Here is a 21,147-nt window from a genome sequence, read left to right as displayed (position 1 = left end):
TAGACATTATGGGTTGACTAGTGGCAGAAGGGGGAACTGAAACCAGAGGATTTGGTGGTGTCTTAGTTAGGGTTTCTATTATTGTAAAGAGACCCCTTAAACATGGAAACTCTTATAAAGGAAAACATTTAATTAGGGTGGTAGCTTACAGTTTCAGAGGTTTAGTCCATTATCATCATGGTGGGGAGTATGGTAGCATGCAGACATGCCTGGCTACATCTTGATCAGAAGGCAACAGGAAGTGGGCTCAACCACGAGGTGGTATCCTGATCATAGAAAACCACAAAGCCCATCCCCACAGTAACACACTTCCTCCAATAAGTGTTATGAATTCACAACATGCCCCCATAGTTGGGCATGCCCAGCAGACCTAGACACTTCTGTCTAGCTATTTCCAGTTCAAAATAGCCATTTCTGGATCAAAACATCTTGCGTGACCAGGACTCCATGGCTTTGTGTGGTTGTGTGTAAAGCAAACAGCGCAACCATGTGATCTATGCGCATGTGTGGAGTAGCCACATGGGTCCCTGTTGCAAGCGCAGCCCAGCCTTTATAAGCCAGCGCCATTTTTCCCAGCTCCACTTCCTCTCTTGACCATGTGTGTTTCTCACAGGCCTGTTCACGTCTGTCTCTTTCTTTCCTATCTTAATAAAAACTCTTGTTAGTGGATCTTGTCATGTTCGTGACATTTCCTCGCAGGGTAAGAGCACCATCAAATAACTAACAGTAAGGCCATACCCACTCCAACAAAGCCACACCTCCTAATAGTACCACTCCCTATGAGCTAATGGGGGCCAGTTACATTCAAACCACCACACTCCACTCCCTGGACCCAACAAACTTCTAACAGTATCATAATGAAAATGCATTTAGTCCAACTTCAAAAGTCCCCATAGTCTATCACGGTTTCAAGAATGTTTAAAAGTCCAAACTTCAAAGTCTCTTCTGAGATTCAAGTAATCCATTAACTGTAATCCTCTATAAAATAAAAATTAAAAAAAGCAGATCACATATTTCCAACATATAATGGCACAGGATATACATTATCATTCCAATGTAACATAGGGAAGAGAGAATAGCAAGGAAATATTGGACCAAAGCAAGACCAAAGACCAGTTAGGCAAACTCCAAACTCTGCATCTCCATGTCTGATGTCAAAATGCTCTTAAGATCTCCAATGCCATTCAGTTTTGCTGATTTTAAACACATTTCTTTCTCTTGGGCTGTTTTCACTCCCTGTTAGCAGGTCTCCTCAGCAGGTATCCCATGACTCTGGGCTCTCTAACATCTCAGGGTCTCCAGGGCAATCTAGGCTTCAACATTACAACTTTATGCAATGGCCTCTCTAGGCCTCTATTCAGGGATACCCCTGACACATGCCTGGCCTCAGTGGCTTTCCTTAGTTTCAGGAGCAAATTGCATAGCCCCTTTTTTCTATCCTTAACTCCAGAATCATGTGGCTGAAGCTGCCAAGTTCTGCTGCTTGCTGGAACTGGAATATGACCCCCTCTTTCAATTACATCTTCACCAGCTTTCTGTCTTGCTCTGGCTTCAAACTCAGAGATCTGCCAGCTTCTGTCTTGGAGTGCTGGGATTAAAAGCATGCACTACCACACCTAGCTCTAAGCTTTTCTTTAATTTCTTTTCACAAGTTGGAAATTTAGCTGGGTGGGATCTTGCCCTAAGGTCACCACTCCCTTTATTCCATTACCTAATCTGTTTATCTCCTTGAACAGAAGATTTAGCTGCATTCTATTTCCTGGTGCTCTTTTTCTCCTTAAATTTTACATTTTTTTCTTGCTTAGCTTTTGCCTTTCATTATAAATCTTCAGTAAAGTTAACACTAATAACCACAGACAAAGTCTATATGAGACTGTCTTGAAATTTCCTCTGCCAGCAGAATTAATCCAAATCACTTCATCCTCAGGCAGACTCTTAGGTCAAGGGCATAAAGGAGCCTCATTCTTCACCAAAATATCACAAGAATGATCTCTAGGCCACATATTAATACTCGTCTCCTCTGTAACCTCTTGAGCAAGGCCCTCACAGTTCATCAAATCACACTTAGCACCCCTGTCTTTCATGCTTCTACTAGTATGGCCCATTAAGCAGTGCTTAAAGCATTTCACTGTTTTTCTAAATCAAAGTACCAAAGAACAAATTCCTACATATAAAAACATGATCTGGTCTACAAAATCAATACCCAGTTCCTGGTTCCTTAGTTAAGATTTCTATTGTTATGAAGAGACATCATGACCACAGCAACTCTTATAAAGGAAAACATTTAATTGAGGCAGACTTACAGTTTCAGAGGTTTAGTTAGTTATCATCATGGTGGGAAGAAGCATGGTGGCACACAGGCAGACATCGTGTTGGAGAAGTAGCTGAGAGTCCTACAAGTTGCAGGCAACAGGAAGTGTTCTGATACTTGAGCATAGGAGAACTCAAAGCCCACCCCACAGTGACACAGTTCTCCAGCAAGGCCACACCTACCCCAACAAAGCCATACCTCCTAATAGTGGCACTCTCTCTGAGCTTATGAGGACCAATTACATTCAAACTACCATAGGCTGGGAGTGTGAGGGAAGGCAGCTACAACTGAGGGGTGGTATGGAACCCTAGTACAGTGGGAACTTCCTAAAATATATGAAGGTAATCCTAATGAAATTTTCAAATAATATGGGGTATCTCATATCAACTGGCCTTTTCTTGTCACCAAAGCTTCCAGCACCAGAACTAGGTTATATTCAATTGTTATTGGCCAAAGGGGTCCCATGGAAGTTCTTAAACATTCTTAGCTGTTGCTAAGAAAATAGGTTGCTCCTCTGCAAAGAGGCGATGCAGACAAAGTGCTTGCTACACAAGCTTGAAGACATGAGTTCGGTCCCCTCAACTTCACAAGGTATTCCTCTGGCCTACATAGGAACACCAAATCCTGAGTGCATCCATGGCATTTTATGTTCTGAGCACATCCACACCCTATCTTCATATCTCAATATTAACAATAGTAATAGTAAAAATAATAATAGTAATAAAAGTTTTAACAGATTCTCAAAAGCCTTCAATATGTTTTTCCCCCTTTGTTTTGGTTTCTGAAAGACTAAGACGAGCTTAGGAACAGAACTGTGGAGATAACTGTCCTGTCAAGGGGAAGGAAGGACATTTTGACAAAGCAGTGCATTCGTAACTTTCTTAGGAAAGTAAGAGAAACATTAAAGTTTAAAAGAATGCTTGAGACAGTTATAACAGCACGGAGAATTTTGACTCAGATAAAGATAATAGCAAAAGAAAAAGTTTCACTTGTAAATTACCCCAGGTGTTCAGGCACAAAGAAAATTTAAAACTTCAGTGACATTTGAATTACAGTGCTAGCACACTCACGGCTAGGGTTCATTTGGGGTGAGCCATTCAATGGAAAGATATAGTCAGAGATTAACAGAAATTTATCAGTGAGGCATGAATACCTGGAGACTTAACAGGGAGCAGAGTTACTTGTCCCAATAAAGGGAATGTGATAGCGGACAAAGGAATGGGCTGTGAAGTGGATCAGACTCCAGTTCAACTTTAGGAATAATTAACTGCTGTGGAATGTTCTGTATGTCAAATGTGTTGCTCTGGTTGGTTAAAATAAATGATGCAGATTGGCCAGTAGCCAGGCAGGAAGGATAGGGTAGGCGGGACAAGGAAGAGGAGAAGGCTGGGAACAGGAAGGCTGGAAGGAGACACTGCCAGCCCCTGCCATGAGAAGCAACATCAACATGTAAAGACACCAGTAAGCCACAAGCCATGTGACAAAGTATAGATTTACAGAAATAGGTTAATTTAAGATAGAAAAGGTAGATAACAAGCAGCCTGCCATGGCCATACAGTTTGTAAGCAATATAAGTTTCTGTGTGCTTTCTTGGTTGGGTCTGAGTGACTGTGGGACTGGCGGGTAAGAGAGATTTGTCCTGACTATGGGCCAGGCAGAAAAAATCCAACTACAAATGGTCCCCAACATATTGGCAAGAGTTTCCACCTAAAACCTGACAAAAAAGATTGTAAAACAGAGCTAAAAACAGCTTCCTAGTTGTCTCTCTCAAGTTTGCGGCAGCCTGCTGGTTTGAACTACTATGGCGGGTTCCTGGTGTGTGCATCTCACCTGCAGTATGGCGGGAATGAGGAATCTACAAGCAACACTTTACTCTGCTGCATGGTACATTTATTTAGCCTTTGCTAGTTTAAAAAAAAAATGGTTTCTGGGCTATGTGCTGCTTTGATAGAACTGCTTCTGATAGTTGATGGTACAGACCCAGAGCTGGCAATAAACTGTACCACCACCAAGTTGGGAAGCTGAGGTGGGCAGAGCCAGCAGCCACTGCGGCATTTCAGTCTCACAAAGATGAATATTACACAGAGAATCTGGTTTGTCTTGTCTTTGGGATTTTTAACTACAGAAAAAGATTTAATCATAAAAGCTGTTGAGTTAAACAAATATGTAAATTTTAAAGGTACCTTGACTTCAAAATTTGGATGTAAGGATATGTTGCTTTGGAAAAGAGTCTCTGCTTTTGTTTCCACAGAAAGCCAGAGGCTATGGATTTGTTCCAGATTAAGATACATCAGATTTGATCAGCCAAGACCACTTGAAAGATCTCCAGGGACACCATGGCCCAGATGATCCGACATCCAGAATGGTTTCAAGGCAACTGGCTCAGAGGTTTATCCTCATGGACTACTCCATAATCCTAAAATTTTCTTTGTGTCCCCATAAGATACAGTGCCCCTCTCCAGCAAGAAGTAGTAAGAAAAACTACGCCCAAATTCCCAGCTGGCTTTGGAGATGGAATTGGCTCACTCCTTCTCTAAACCCAAGCACATTGTTAAAAGAAAAGGTTAAGAGCTTCTTATGTCCCAGATCAGAAGAGCCCTCTGGAGTGGGACAGAGAAAAAACACTATTTTATTTAAAACAGGTTGATTATAAACATAATCTCTTTCTAAAGATAAAAAGGGGATATGATATAGATATGATAGGATGAAAGGGTAGATTAATGAACTTACTTCTAAAGAACAACAACTCATTTAAAAAGTTTTACATTGATATAGATTTTAGTCTATTGATACAAACTTAAAGTTAATTTTGTTATACTGTGTGTATATTTCTACTCTTGTTTAAGATATTATGTTTGTACAGCTCATTTAAAATTATAATGGATAATTAAAAATAGATTAATAACTGGTCATCTATGATAATCATACTCATAGCCATGTTAGTTAAGTTTTCTAGGTATACACAGAGATATTTCAGATAGATAGGTAATCTTCAAACACTTCAAAGGTCTACAGAATATGGCATTTAAAATATTTTTAAAATTTAGACTTTCTGGACAGTGAGACATGTCTGCTCCTGGCAGCACCAATTTACTTCAGAGAGGAGGATAGGCATTAAAGACACTTCATATCTTATCTTTGCCTTGGCAAAAATAGCCATTTGGGCAAGAAACTGTTCTTGCCTGGACTGCTTGATCAACTGGACTTGCAGTACCCATAGAAAGGTGACCACTAAACTTTGCTTGACAAAATGGTCTTTCAGGTTCCTGCTTCGCAGAGGAAAATGCCAGACATTCTACAGGACACTGAGAGAAGTGACCGAGAAACTCTAGCCCTGTGGGCTGAAGACAAATGCCCCAACTTTACAAAGGAGCATTAGTGACTGTCCAGGCTTCCAGCTGTCTCTATCTACTCTTGCAAGACTCCCGAAAAATGCTTGCATCCTTCTCCCGGTTCTCAGGTAATATTATATCCTTCTGAGGCCTTTGATATGGTTGAAGACTAGATAGTTATAATTTCCTCAGTTATGATAAAAGATAAGTTAGATATAAAACCTTAGACTCACAAATATAAGATAAATAGGATATCTTCTTTAATATTCTAACTGTAATTCTTGCTTGATAATTGTTTTATTATCTAAAATTTTACTATATAAAAGTTAAAACCTTGCTTTTTACAAAAAGAAGAAAAGGGGAAGTGCTGTGGGATGTTCTGTATGTCAAATGTGTTGCTCTGGTTGGTTAAAATAAATAAAGTGCAGATTGGCCAGTAGCCAGGCAGAAAGGATAGGGTAGGCGGGACAAGGAAGAGGAGAAGGCTGGGAACAGGAAGGCTGGAAGGAGACACTGCCAGCCCCTGCCATGAGAAGCAACATCAACATGTAAAGACACCAGTAAGCCACAAGCCATGTGACAAAGTATAGATTTACAGAAATAGGTTAATTTAAGATAGAAAAGGTAGATAACAAGCAGCCTGCCATGGCCATACAGTTTGTAAGCAATATAAGTTTCTGTGTGCTTTCTTGGTTGGGTCTGAGTGACTGTGGGACTGGCGGGTAAGAGAGATTTGTCCTGACTATGGGCCAGGCAGAAAAACTCCAACTACAATTAACTAATATTGACAGCAGTTTTAATTCTTTGTCTAAATATCAGTTCTTTTGTCTTTTAGGAACACAGCTTAACCAAAGTTAAAGTTGGTCACTGTGTAGCATTCAGCCAGTTATAAACTAAAGTTCAATACACTGTTTACTTGATCAGTTTTGTTAATTATTTATTTTCTTTTTGAGGTTCTAATTTAATTAATATATTTAATCTTTCCGTTTTATCCCCCCAAATCTTCCCATATACTCCCCTTGCTCTCTTTCAAACTCATAGTTTTTCTTTTCTTTAATTGCCATTGCATGAGTATATGTGCGTGTGTGTGTGTGTGTGTGTGTGTGTGTGTGTGTGTGTGTATGTATGTATGTATGTTTTCAAGGCTGAGCATTTGGTATTGTTTAACCAATTGGTGTGCTTTTCCCTGTGGAAGACTGTTCCTTTCTCTCTTAGCATTTCTTAGTTGCATGTAGTTCTTTGTGTAGGGTTAGGGCTTCATGGTCTTTCCTTGTGCACTTCAGCACAAGAGGAGATCATTACAGAGAACCATAAAAATCAAAATATAGAGTTGTGGAGGCCAGTCCCAACAGATACATCTCCAAAATGCTCCCATATTAAGGCTCACAAACATTGCAGAAGAGGGGTCAGAAAGATTATAAGAAGACCAGTAAGTTTGCAATGAGATTATGTTTTTAGTAACATAGAAGCTACATCAATAATTCTCACCAACATAACTGCCTAAACATGAGCTGCAAAAAGGACAAAAACAATAGGTTTGATCAGTATTTAATGGCAGTATGCCTGTGATAGCATAGAATCTACCCCAAAGAAGAGGAAACTTGGGAATAGGATAGTAAAAACTGAATCATAATAGTGTACAGGTGTTAGAGAATGTGCTGTGAGAATGCACATGAATGTCTCCAGACCTGCCCTGAGTGTTATTGACAGAACACTGTGAACCTATACAAAGCATGAATGGGAATTGGTTTTGAGGCATTAGCAAACATGGTAGGCTGAAGGACAGAGCAAGTCATAGTCATGCTGAAGTAACAAATGAAGTACATTTGCATATAGATATACCCACAGTTTTTGTTTTGTTTTGTTTTGTTTTGTTTTGTTTATTTTTGAGACAACATCTCTTCATGTTGCTTTGGCTGGCTGTGACCCTGCAGAGATCTACCTGCTTCTGCCTCCTGAGTACTGGGATTAGAAGCATGTATCACCATGAATTTTGTAGTACCAGTTTTCATAAACATTGACTAAAGTTTTCTAATATTTTACATATCCTCGGAGCATGTCAGCAAGTATAAGTAACTCATTCATCGGGAGAACTGTTGGGAGTGAAAATTAAGGCCCTAGAATAGGTGTTATTAGTGTGAACAAAATCCAGTCTGTGAACACTGGGCCAGATGTTATTAGTGTGAATAGAATCAAGTCTATAAACACTGGGATAGATGTTATATGAATAGAACCCATTTTGTGAGTAAGGTCTAAATGGCAAAGAATTTAATCTATACACCAAATGGTTAAGAATACAAAAAAAAATACACAGATGCATTTCCATGTGCATAGCTGAAAAAAATTGAAATTCTAAGCATTCTATAACCAAATGAAACCTGCATGGAAACACAGTTACAAGTTTCACAGACTTTCGCAGAATGATACCTCTGTTCAGCAATCAGTAACATGAATTCAATTGTAGTTCTATTTCACAAAATTAAAGTATATGTACTGCCCCCTCTTTTCCTATTAGGAATAACTGACAGCTGTACTTATGAGTATCCCATCCCATCAAGGAATGGGATACTTTTTCGTTCCTGGCTCTGGTGTATCATCCAGGAATGTTTGGAGATTCAGAAATTTGTACTGCTCTGTAGTAAATGTGTCCCCTTTCATCCATTCCCCAACATATGTCAGTACAGATTGCATTGACAGTGAGAACTCACACTCACACACCAGCCCTGAAGGAATGAGGGGCTCACCCCAACTCTCTGGGTGTTAGCTGAGTACTGATGGGTAATGGGTACTTGTGTCATTTTCTACTGGTGACAACACACTGTGTGTGTGCCTTCTAAATACTGGTGGGGGGATGCTGGCTAAAATAAGTGCTTTTACATGGCTTTGAATCTTCATAGCACAATATGGAAAATATTAAGGAATTAAAAAAAATCACCTACCTCAAAAATAACAACCACATTCAAACAAAGAAGGACAATATGAAAATCAAGACAACCCAGGTCCTATTATGCATTTAGGCATCTCTATATATTCTAATAATCATAAATTCACTCCAAGACTCACCATCCCCTATGCCATAAGATAATTCACAGTGGCTTTAAAAGTACATGCATTATTTATAATTTGCCATTTGACAACCACAGAGTCTAAGTAGAAATCAATAAAAGATAGGCAACAGGCAAATCTCCAAATAATTGGGAAGGATCCAACACACTTGAAGGTACCATGTAGACATAAGATACAACAAAATACTCTGAAGAATGGAAATAAAAATATCACGTTAAGCTTTGCAAGGCATTGATAAAAATGGACTGAGAGGGAAAGTTCTTAAATTAATTCTCTAAATTTTCACCAAGATGACATAGAAGCATAGTAAAGTAAACATAAAGAAGAAAGAAAACTGAGAGGAAATGACTGTACAGAAGGGACACACTTCTGCTTCCTGCTCTCAGGAAGGCTGAGGCAGGAAAGTGGCAAGTTCAAGGCCTTTCTAGTGACTTACCAAGTCTTCGTTTCAAATTAGTAATAAAGGGTCAAAATGTGCTTAGGATATATGATATATTGAGTTCAATTCCCAGTGCCAATAAATAATAAAATTAGATGCAAGGGGTCTTTTCTGGGCCCTTTGGCTAATACAAGTGATAATTATTTAATATATGGAATAAACTGTAAGAATTGGTGAAAGTCAAGGAAGACTGAAAAGCAGAAATTAATGAGTTATCAATATTAGAAATAGTTTGGGAAGTATAAAGGGGAGGCCGGGATAACCCACAGATATCCCAGTGCAGCACCACAGACAAAGTTAGTGACGTAAACCAGAAATGTGGAGAAGTGTGTTTTGTCTGTGAAAATGACACCACCATGCTCCATCTACTGTGAAACAGAGATGACTTACAGCCGGCAGCTACTAAATCTAATACTTATTTGCAAACACCTAACTAACTTTCAGCTTCTCAGCAAAAACTGCCAGACACAGAATTTCTTACTGCTAATTCATCAAAAATGTTTTTTAAAAAATTAGCATATATATATATATATATATATATATATATATATATATATATTCTTAGAGAAAACATTTTATAAACTATCCTTTCCCTGAAATCACGAGAAAATGATGAAGAGAGAAAAAAATGAATGAAGAGGAGTTAGTTAAACATTGAAAACTTAATCAACAAAATTCAACATAGTGTCTGGCAATAAAGAAAAATATATCATTACAAAAATGTATTCAGTAATATAATATAGCACCTTAAGGAAGGTAATCAAAACCATTGGGAGAGATACTCTGATTAAGTTCTATGTAATAATAATAATAATAATAATAATAATAAGAAGAAGAAGAAGAAGAAGAAGTAAAAAATAAATAAAAATAAAAATAAAACCCAAACCAAAACACACTGAGCTGAGATACATAAAAGTGAGATAGGTTTACCAAATATTAAAATTTTATCTTTGTATTTGATCATGTTAGGAAGATAAATTACAGATTGAGATAAAACATTTTCAAATCACATTTAACATGAATAATGATGAATAGAGTAAAAAGCAACCTAAAAACTCCAATAGGTAAAAAAGAAGAATAAAGCTAGAAAATGCATAGAAAACCAGGAGTTAATATTTCAGAGTGAGAATAATAGAATTAAACACAAGACAAAATGCCTGTAGTAATCATTAATTAGAGAAATGTAAACTGAAGTGTCAATGGTGTTCCTACATATCATGAGGGTTATGTTTCTCTTCAGCATACAGCCCCAGACACAGAAATCACTAATTTGTTTGTGGAAGGTCACAATTGCAGCTGCTTGGGAACCTAATGAAAACTAAACAGGCTACACCCACACGTGTGCACCTATGTGAACATGTCTTCCAACATAAATACCTAAATCCACAAAAATTGTGACAATACATGATCATAGCAACAGTGCCATATTAATAACAGCTCCAAAATAGGAAAAATCCCAAAGATATTTCTGCAATAAATAGCTTAATAAATTTACTGCCCATACAAATGCTTAGTTGCAAAAAAGTATACACTACACTTTAACTAAAATTTGGAAGAATGTTCAGAAAAATATGCTGAGAAAAAAAATACCAAATTCAAACATTTAATATTATATCATTCTACTTATACAACTTCCCTTATAGGATAATGGGAATGGAAGGGAAGTGAGAAGTTGTTAAGGATTAAGACTGGGTAAATAACTCAAAGAGATATGATTATTAAGGGATCACTGTCATGATGAGCCTGTTCAGGATCCCAGATCTCAGCACACTTGCCTGGTTTTGTTATACTATAGATTTACAAGATTAGAGATATCTGGTATTCTATATTTCTGTGTATTTATCTTGGGCTTTATTGATTAGGCTTGCCTGAGTGGCCTGGGAGCCACAAGGATTTTGCTGCTGTCTCCTAGTGCTGGGATTATAGGTGTATGCTGTTGCATCTAGCATGTGTGTGTGCACGTGTGTGCACGCATGTGTGTGTGTGTGTGTGTGTGTGTGTGTGTGTGAGAGAGAGAGAGAGAGAGAGAGAGAGAGAGAGAGAGAGAGAGAGAGAGAGAGATTGTTGCAGCAAATAGCCAAATCAACTATCAAAAAAGTGAGATTTCAATTTGTTTACTGACAAGTTATCCACTCTTGAAGATAGAATAAGTGCAGAAAATCCACTAAGTGTTGGAATTCTTAATTTGAAACACAGTTGTTGACTGTTATTTTGTATATTTCACACTGTTCTTTACAACTTGGAAGGATCCAAGCAAGTTTGTGATCTTAGGAAACTACACTCAAATGAGATTTAGAGAGAGGGTGGAGTTATTAAATGAAGAAAGTGTCTATAAATGGTAGATGCAAGGAGAGATTAAGATAGGGTGACTTAATCTCAGATATTCTTACAGATGAGCAGCAGGGTTGGCTGACCCATATCAGGAGATAGAGCTCCACAGACTCAGGAGCTTTTCACAGAAGGCAAAACAACATGATCTTCCAGCCAGGGAATTTTTCCATGGGATGCTTCCATGAATTTGAGCATCAGAAAGATCATAATGCCTACAACAGCATGGATGACATGTGGACACAGGAGGCACCAAGAACAGAGCAGTCCTGATTCGGTTGCAGCCTCACTGTTAAGAATGAAAAATTAGAATTTTATTACTGGTGATGATCAAAAGCTTTGGCAGAAGTTGCTGAAATGATATGAATTGACTGTTTTCAAATATGTACTTATTAGAGATTAGTCGTTGTGGGTTATAAACTTGAAGACAGAGAAATGAAAATTTGAATTATTGCAGAAAATGGTGGAGACAACTAAAGAATGGAGAAGAATTAATGACATTTCAGTAGCCTAGATAGGAGACAGAGAAACAAAGAAAAAAGTCCTTGACTTTTCCTCATCTGAAAATAGCCTAGTAATTTTTAAGAAAGATTTTGAAAGCAGAGTAACTAAAACACACATTGTGTGTAAGTATATTACCATCAGGTGAAAAGCATTATGGTAGTAGACAATGAAAACGTTCAGTGTAACAGATAGCATGTCCATAGACAGGGTAGTGGAGATTGCAGTGCACTTCAGAACACACAGAAGAGAATCTTAACCAAGGCAAGGAGTTTATAGAAAGCTTCTAAACTCTCATAGAATGTTCATAGTCAGCACTTAAGATGAATAGAAGCTTCACTGCTGTGGAGGAAGCATTTTCCAGGAGGTTCTGAAAACAAGGATAGAGGCAAAAATCAATCTACTGAACAGCAAGTGACTGTGTTACAATTAGCCATGCTTTCTAAATAACAGCCTTGTGTCTGAACATTGCCTAATGCAATTCTTCCCATGTTTTTAATTAGTCATTTCATGACGGTGAGGTGGTTCAATGGTGAAAGATGACTGCCACCAAGTCTGATGACTTGTGTTTGATCCTTGGATTCTACCTGGTGGAAGTAGAGTACTAATTTCCCCAAGATATTCTTTGGCTTCCTCATGTACATCATGCCATACATGTCCACATACATATGGTCTTAGTCACTGTTCTATTGCTTTGAAGAGACATCATGACATGGTAACTCTTATAAAAGAAAGCATTAATTGGGGCTGGCTTACTGTTTCACATTTAGTCCATTAGCAGCACAGCAGAAAATATTGTAGCACACAGGCAGATATGGTGCTGCAGAAGGAGGTGAGAGTTCTACATCTGGAAGAAGGCAGCAGGAAGAGAGTGAGCCACTAGGTCTGGCTTGGGTTTCTGAAACCTCAAAACCCATCCCCAGTGACACACTTCCTCCAACAAGGCCAGACCTCCTGATAGTTCCAACTCCCTGGTGACCTAGAATCCAAATCCATGAGCCCATGGGAGTGATTCTTATTCACAGCACCACATGTATGCATATAATAAATAAATAAATACATAAATGTTAAAATTTTAAATTAACCACTTCTTGTTCTATGCTTTCTTTATTCACTAGGTCAAAAATATTTATTACTCACCATTGCATTCAAAGTAAGGTAGACTTTGCAAGTTTTCAGCCTTTGTTGTCTGCTCTCACACGCGCTTCCACTCCCCAAGCCTTTCTTTCTAGAATAATGTGAACTGCAGCACATTAATGACAAAATTTCCACAGTCTAAGCAAAAATAATGAAAAAAAGGGAAATGCATTGACTACAAATTCATCATTTTATTCTCCTCCGTCACTTTCGCTTTTATAGCTTAAAATACTTTATTTTATGTAGTTAAATAAACCAAAGATACAGAAAAATGTCTGTGGTGTGTGTGTGTGTGTGTGTGTGTGTGTGTGAGAGAGAGAGAGAGAGAGAGAGAGACAGAGACAGAGACAGAGACAGAGAGACAGAGACAGACACTGTGTGCTTATCTCCCCTCATGCACACATGAAAACACCAATACATTGTGTATGTGTTTTAATATTTCAATAATATAAAGTAAATGACACTTAAACACCTGCAGTTATTTGGACAGGCTTTAGTGTACATGGGAAACTGTTTAGGATATAGCTCTGAATATGTATCAAGTGAATGCATGTATAAATTAATGTGACGGTGTACCCGTGAGTCCATGTCCTGCAATCAGACCACAGTTTATGAAAACTCTAAAGTATATTCAGGAGAATGACACCTCATAAGACAATGGCTATTTTTATAATAGAGATCCACCACAGTTATTGCACTTACATTGTATGCCTTAGTTTTGATTTTTTTTATATATATATGAACCAAAATGAATTCTATGTTACATGAAGTAACCAAACCTGGATTCCAAGCAGCCAGAATCAGAGCCCCACTCTTCATGCCAGACTTTTCTTATTCCAATATCTTCCCTTTATTAATATTATGTTATGCAATTTCCATTTTCATTTATTCTACAGAAGCAGAAATGTAAGTTAGAAAAGAAAATTAAAAGCTGCCTTTATAGCCAGGAGGTGGTGGTACACGCCTTTAATCCCAGCACTCCAGAGGCAGAGCCAGGTGGATCTCTGTGAGTTCGAGGCCAGCCTGGTCTACAGAGCAAGATTCAGAACAGGCACCAAAACAACAAAGAAACTCTGTCTTGAAAAACCAAAAAAAAAAAAAAAAAGCTTCCTTAATATTGAGTTAAATCCTGAAATCCTGAAACTCTAAACTCAATTACAAAAGAAACCCTCTCATTAATATTTATTTTTTCATAACTTGGATCATATTATATCTGCAATGATTATCTGTTGGAATTTAAAAATGCATCCATCTAGACTATGCATAAATGGATGTATATACATGCATATTATATATGTAATCATATATGCAATACTTTATGAAGATGAATCAAATAAATAGTCAATGATTTCACATTTACTACAGTAAAAACTGTAGAAATGAGACATAGTGAAAAGTTCTAAGCATTGTGAGACACAACATTCTAAGAAATCTGAGATAACAAGGTCAGAATAAAAGTCCTCATTTTGTTTGACTCCAACATTGAGATTAAAAATAAACTACTTTATTGGGAATTTCAGAAACTTTTGTATGTAAAGTCTCTGTAAATTAAATATATTGTGAATAATGTCCTCCATATATTGCTTTATTAATTGTGTAACTCAGTAATGTAGAGGTTTCATAACATAAAAATGAACCTAATATCACAAATTGCGGAGGAAGGGGAAACAGGACAGATCAGATTATAAATCATCACAGCATTTTGTCCTCATATTTCCTCACAGTAAGGTTTTGTAAAGCATGTATAAGATGTGGGGCAGAGATGGTGGCCCGGTGGGTAAAATAGACTGCTGAACACACATGAAGACCTGAGTTCAGGTCCCCTGAATCTACCTAAAATGTCCATCTTTAACCTTACTGTCATAAAGCAGAAAAGGAAGGATCCTGGACTTGACACCTCTCATCCTAGCACCAGGTTCCATGGAAAGTCTATTCTCAAGAGTGTAAAGCAAAAAAGCAGTAAATCAGGACACATGTTTGCTCCCTTTGGCCACTAAACATCCACACACATACCCCAGTCCACACACACACACACACACACACACACACACACACACACATGGGGGGGGGGTTGAATGTGAAAATAATGCACCACTTGGCTAGTTTAAGCAGACCTTAGTTACATCTTGTAGTTACATCTTTTGCAACCCAGCATGTTGCCAAGGCTGTAGGTTAATGTCCACAAACTGGCAGCAAAGCCCTATTGCTGAAGACAGCATCTGCACAGCTCATTCGACATGGAGAAGTCAAGTTGGTGCCATCAGCAGAGATGCTTCCTCCTGCAGTCTATGGGAACACAGATATAAAGACCTACATCTAGACACTGTGCAGAGAATGAGAGACCTTGGAACACTCAGCCCTAAATGAGATGTCTTCATCAAACCCCTCCCCTGAGGGCTCAGTGAACCAAACCCTGTTGAAGAGCAGAAAGAATGTGTGAGCCAGAGGGGGTGGAGGACACCAAGAAAACAAGGCCCTCTCAAACAACATGATCAAAGCTCATATGAACTCACAGAGACTAAGGCAGCATGCTCAGGGTCTCTACAGAGCTACTCCAGGTCCTTTGTTTTTGTGTTTTTCTGGGATTCTTGAATATATGAATGAGTGGGTTTCTTCTTGTGCCTTCTTTGGGGCTCTTTCCTGCTGTTTGTCTGTCTTGCCTAACTCCGATATGTTATTTTTATTTTTATTGTACAGTATTCCTTAGAAACCCATTTGTTTTCTAATCAAAGACAAAGGGAGCAGATCTGGGTGGGAGGGGATGTTGGGAGGAACTGGGAGGAATAGAGAGAAGAGAAGCTGTAATCAGGATCTATTACATGAGGAAAAAAAATCTATTTTCAATAAAAGGGAAAATGTGTTTTATAAGCCATAGCACATCATTTGTCAACCTAATGTAGACACAAGGGGACACTGGCTATTTATATTAATGGTCATTTGCTTCTGTCCACACATATCCATGTAACCATGATACAAAGATTTTTTTTTCTTGCTGCACATTTTGCAAAATATTTCTTTGTAAGAACATATCCGTGGAAAAACTCTTCTGTAATTCCACACACTTAGTGTTTCTCCTGACTTTGCATTTTTTTTAGTTTCTGTGTCACATTTTTTGTCCCTCGCTTGGATGATATTGAAATATTCCAAATACATTTCCATATGGAAGGCTCAGATAAAGATTCCTCTGACATGGAACCTAATGAGTTATACAGCCTCATAGAAACTGTCTTCTCTTTAAAAAATGAGAGTCAAGATGGGAGTTTTTGGGTCACTTAGAAATAGCTTGAAAACATAAGTAGGGTATCACATGCAGTGACAGGTTGGGAACATCTCATCCACTAAAAGGTAGATGTTGCCTGCATAGCATCATGGGGCTTCACACTGCAAAGCTCAAGCACTGAATTTATTGATAAAGTTCACCTCCCACACCATTTAGAATAAAATATCCTGGTTTTTTTTTATAGAAACATTTTGCTTGAAAGAAAATGTGCCATTAATAATGTAGAAATTATCCAAAATATTATAATATATAAATTTTACTATAGAAAGTAGGAACTCATTGTAATGTATAATGAGCATGACATGTAGATATCCTGTTCACATTATGATTGATGAAACATATAGATAGTTCTACACTAGATATTCTGGCATAGAATAATAATTGGTCCTTAGAAGGATAATGGAATAGATGACTACCTTGCAGTAGTATATTTCATGTGTCCTGCTATGAAGAAGAGCTACTTATTTAGAGAGGACCAACTTTAGCCTCAGAGAAAATGGAGGAAGGAGGGGCTGGGTGTGCCCATACATTGAAGACACATGTTTTAGTGTAATGATGGCAATAACAGTTGATATATTCATTTCTTGTTTGCAGTTTTAATTGATTCTGGGTTAGAGAGAATTTAATTATCACCCACATATTCCAACACTCAAAATTTGAAATGAAACTTTTGAGAGACAGGTTTCTGAATTTTGATTCTGATTCAACTAATAAAATCAAATTTCATACAACTTTTAAATGCATGTAGATTTAAATGTAGTTCTATACTTTTAAAAATCACACTTAGAATAGTGCTATGATTTAACTTTTCATGAATATAGGAGCATTTATTTCTTTGCTATTTCATAATTACATATAAGCACACTTGTACTGTTCTTGCATTCAAACATTCACAGTTTTATTAAAGTCATGGGAGTTCAAGAGATTCCAAGTGGTGCTCCTCTCATTGAGATTGACTCATAATATGTGCAACTCATTAAATTTTGCTCACAGAGTGCACTAAAGCATAATTTAAAAATTTTAATAGTGGTTATGCTATAAGTAGTGGTTAGATTTATTATACAGAGAAAATAAAAATCTGGGTAAGCTATCACATTAGAATATCTGGCTTCCTATTCTCAAAAACAGATTAAGCTATCATGAATCTCAGAAGTAAAACAGAGAACCAGAATTTCTACTTTTCTTCCAACTTAGTAGTTAAAAATGTCATTATTTAAAATTTATTATATTTGTGTTTTAATTTTACACATCAGCCATGGGTTCCCCTGTCCTCCCCGCTCCTGCCCCTACCTTCCCCCGCCAGCCCCTCCCCTCCATTCCCATATCCCCCAGAGCCAAGGGTCCCCTGGGGATTCATTTAATCCTGGTGGATTCAGTACAGGCAGGTCCAGTCCCCTCCTTCCAGGCTGAGCAAAGTGTCCCTGTGTAAGCTCCAGGTTCCAAACAGCCATCTCATGCACTAAGGATGGAAGTGGATGCAGAGATCCTCGGCCAAGCCCCAGGTGGAGTTCCAGGAGTCCAATTGTTGAGAAAGAGCAGGGACCGTAGGACTGTGAATTGTTGAAAATGTCATTTATTAACTACAGTCTTACAGATCAGAAATTGAGCAGCACAGTGCTAGGAGATGTGTGTAGGATCTCACTTCACTGCATTATGGCAAAATCATAATTATATGTAAAAATGATTTTCAAATAAAGTCATTCACAGGAAATTGAAATTGAGGCCTGAGCCCATGTGTTTATAAGGCACTTTGTTTGAAATGAAAGGAGTGTGTTTAAGTTTGGGTTTCATCTAATAAACACCGTGGAAGCTGTACTAACAGGTGGAAATGAATGGCGACTATTTTTACTTGTGAAAGACTGCAACTTTATCCAAGCAACCGCAGTCATCCCATGTGCTTCTCAAATTTAGTAGTTTCCCTAAAATACTAAAAGCAGAATGACGAATATTTCAGCTTTTGTGAGATGATCACGTGACTATATATTTTAGGAAGGGAATCAGCATACAACTTGGACCATATGATGGTAAACAGTAGGGCACCCATGAGCTCATGGTAGCCTGCTTGGCTTTTGATGTGCTACAGGCTAGTCACCCAGTGCCCTGTGGGACAGAAAGGAGAATAAGGCAAAACACATCACATTGTGGGCAGAAGAATCCCGGAGGGGAAGGAGGACCAAGAGTTGTCGATCCTAGGCAGCATAAAGGAGGATATAGTTTAAGTGGCTCACAGATGAACAATTACTGCCTAACTGGAGAGCAACCTTCCAGAACCCATCAGCTCTCCTCTGGGTGGTGGCATGTGTGGTAGGAATTAGCTCAGAAACTGGGCTTGAGGGTCAGGAGTGGGAACTGTGAGCACATCCCACATTCATAATTTTGAAAACACATCTGCTTGATTCAGTTCTGAAATAAACCTATTTCCCATCGGTAATTCCGTGCTTTATTTTTTTTCCTAAACTGCAAGTTCAGAGGTATGGATTTCTCATATCTTTATCACTTTATTGATGGTTTTAAAAAAAAAAGCAAACATTTTCCAGCTCACATGGAGGCCTAGCACTTGACAGCTAAACACAGTGGCTAACCCAGCTAATACAAGATGAGGCGATCTGTCCACCATCCGGGTCACTGACTTAGAAGGAGATATAAAAGTACACTGAAAGGCTTAAGGTATGAAAAAACAATGTAGCCATTTGGGCGCTCTGGACTTGACTGTAATTACTGCGCCAATCTCTTCATTTGTCCCTGCCACACTGGCAACAAGCCTGTCTCTAGAATTGCTGCCTTGGAGGCAAAGGCATCCCATTGTGCTGTCACCAGCTGCAGCCTCTCCATGCTTCCTAAGGATTAGCTTCTGACATACAAAACGACACAGAAAACTGGCTAATTCCGGATTATCAAAACCTTCGATTTCTCAAGATGTCAGGATCATCTGCCTTGCAGTCTTCTGCCAGTAAAAAAATATCTCGCTTCTCTGATTGTGATCAGCCTATTTTCCACAAGCATTTGAAAACGCTATAATTTCCCCAGATAGGTTAGAGGTGGGCCATTTCCACATTAGTTGCCCCCACTCTCCCTTCCACGCGGTCTGCCAACATCCATTTCTTCTGCTTGAAGAAGTAAATCACACTCCTGTTCCTATGAGAAGCCATCCCTCACACCTTCTGCTTTTCCATTCCCGGCTTAGGAAATTCTTCTACACTGAGGCAATTTCAACAGGATAAAATCTCAAGTAAATAAGCTACTAGTTTGTTTATTCACTTATTCTAGTCTGGTTTGACATACGGATTACTTATGTCCTACTAATAATTGTCATTTATTTACATTTTTGACACAAGAATACTTATTAAAGAAAGAAACTTATAGTTATATTTAGTAATAACAGTTCAAAAAGAAGATATGAATTTGAAGGAGAGCAGAGAGGGGTATATGGAAGGATTTGGAGGGAGGAAAGGGAAAGATGACATGTTATGATTATATTATAATACGAAAAATAAAAGAAGACAAAAGAAAGTACTAATTCTCTTTCTAAATTCCCAATGTCTGATACAAAAATCTTTTATCAATAAGACACAAAAGGTAAGTAGTAAATATTTATATGACAGTGAATAGAGAGGCATTCTGTGTGGTCTAAGCTGATGTCTAATAAGACTCTATGCAAGGTGCACAGAGGAAGGTAAACAGAAGTTTGTGAGCAGGGACATTGCAAAAATAATGCAGTTATATTGCTTTACCTCTGATGGGACTTCTAGCACATTCCTAACACCTCAGGGGCTTTGCTAATTTTTGACACCAAATGTAATTATTTCTTTCAGAAGTATATTATCTGTCATTCTCTAGTAGGCAGGCTCCATCTACATTTTTATGCATACATTTTCCTGAATACAGACATGTTTAAAGCCATAGAATCCATTGTACTAAGGAAACACTGAACTTTTGAACATACAGGGTACCTGCTGAATAAGGATTTATATTAAAAAAATAAAAACATGTCTGATCACATATGGGACTACTTTAGGGCAATGTGCTTCAGCAAGAGTGTGTTAGGATTAAGGTAATTCTCTGAACCAAGTGACAATCCAACTGAAAACCATAGATGAAGAGTTTATACATAAATTGTTGTAAATAGTACTGACAGTTAAAGATTTTAAATATAGATTTATGCATACATCTATGTGTATGTATGCATGCTCATGTGATAATATAGCATATTTAACACTTTACTTTATGCCTACCATTAACAATTCCTTGACACTAAATGTAATTTTTCTGGCTCTATTAATTTAATTTTTATCAATTTAATCTTTCAAATAATACTTGTATAATATTTGTGGGGCGTGCAAGGTGGCACAGCCAAAAGACACTCGCTGTCAAGCCCAATAACCTAAATTAGATACTCAGATCTACATGGCAGAGGAGAGAGCCAGACTTCAACCGTTTGTTCTCAGACCTCCATACTCGTCATGATATGTGTACTCTCTTGTCCACATAAAATAAATGAATGTTGAAAATATTTCAAGTATGAAGGCAACCCTTTACTGAGCTTATCATGTCATCCTTGAAATGTGTATCACATTTTATCTATTCATTCCTGAGTGAGTACCTAAACTAATTTCACAACTTATTAATAGTCTTGCAATAAACATTTAAGCATCTCTGAAGTATGTTGGATGAGAAACATACATGTACATATGTTTAAGTAGTATAGCTGGGTAATATGATAGATCTATTTTCAGTCTTCTTGAGAAATGTCTTC

At 37.9% G+C, this 21,147-nt stretch overlaps 1 protein-coding gene across 4 annotated transcripts in view; it reads right to left on the bottom strand.

The window, feature by feature from the left end:
- Luzp2 (leucine zipper protein 2) overlaps positions 1-21,147 on the bottom strand; it is a 380,429-nt gene that overhangs the window by 254,282 nt on the left and 105,000 nt on the right. The gene's annotated exons all lie outside the window — the stretch shown is intronic.

This window comes from Onychomys torridus, chromosome 1 (assembly GCF_903995425.1).
Source record: "Onychomys torridus chromosome 1, mOncTor1.1, whole genome shotgun sequence".
Lineage (NCBI taxonomy): Eukaryota > Metazoa > Chordata > Mammalia > Rodentia > Cricetidae > Onychomys > Onychomys torridus.
The sequence above is the reverse complement of the archived record's forward strand: the minus strand, read 5'-3'. Positions and strand labels throughout refer to the sequence as shown.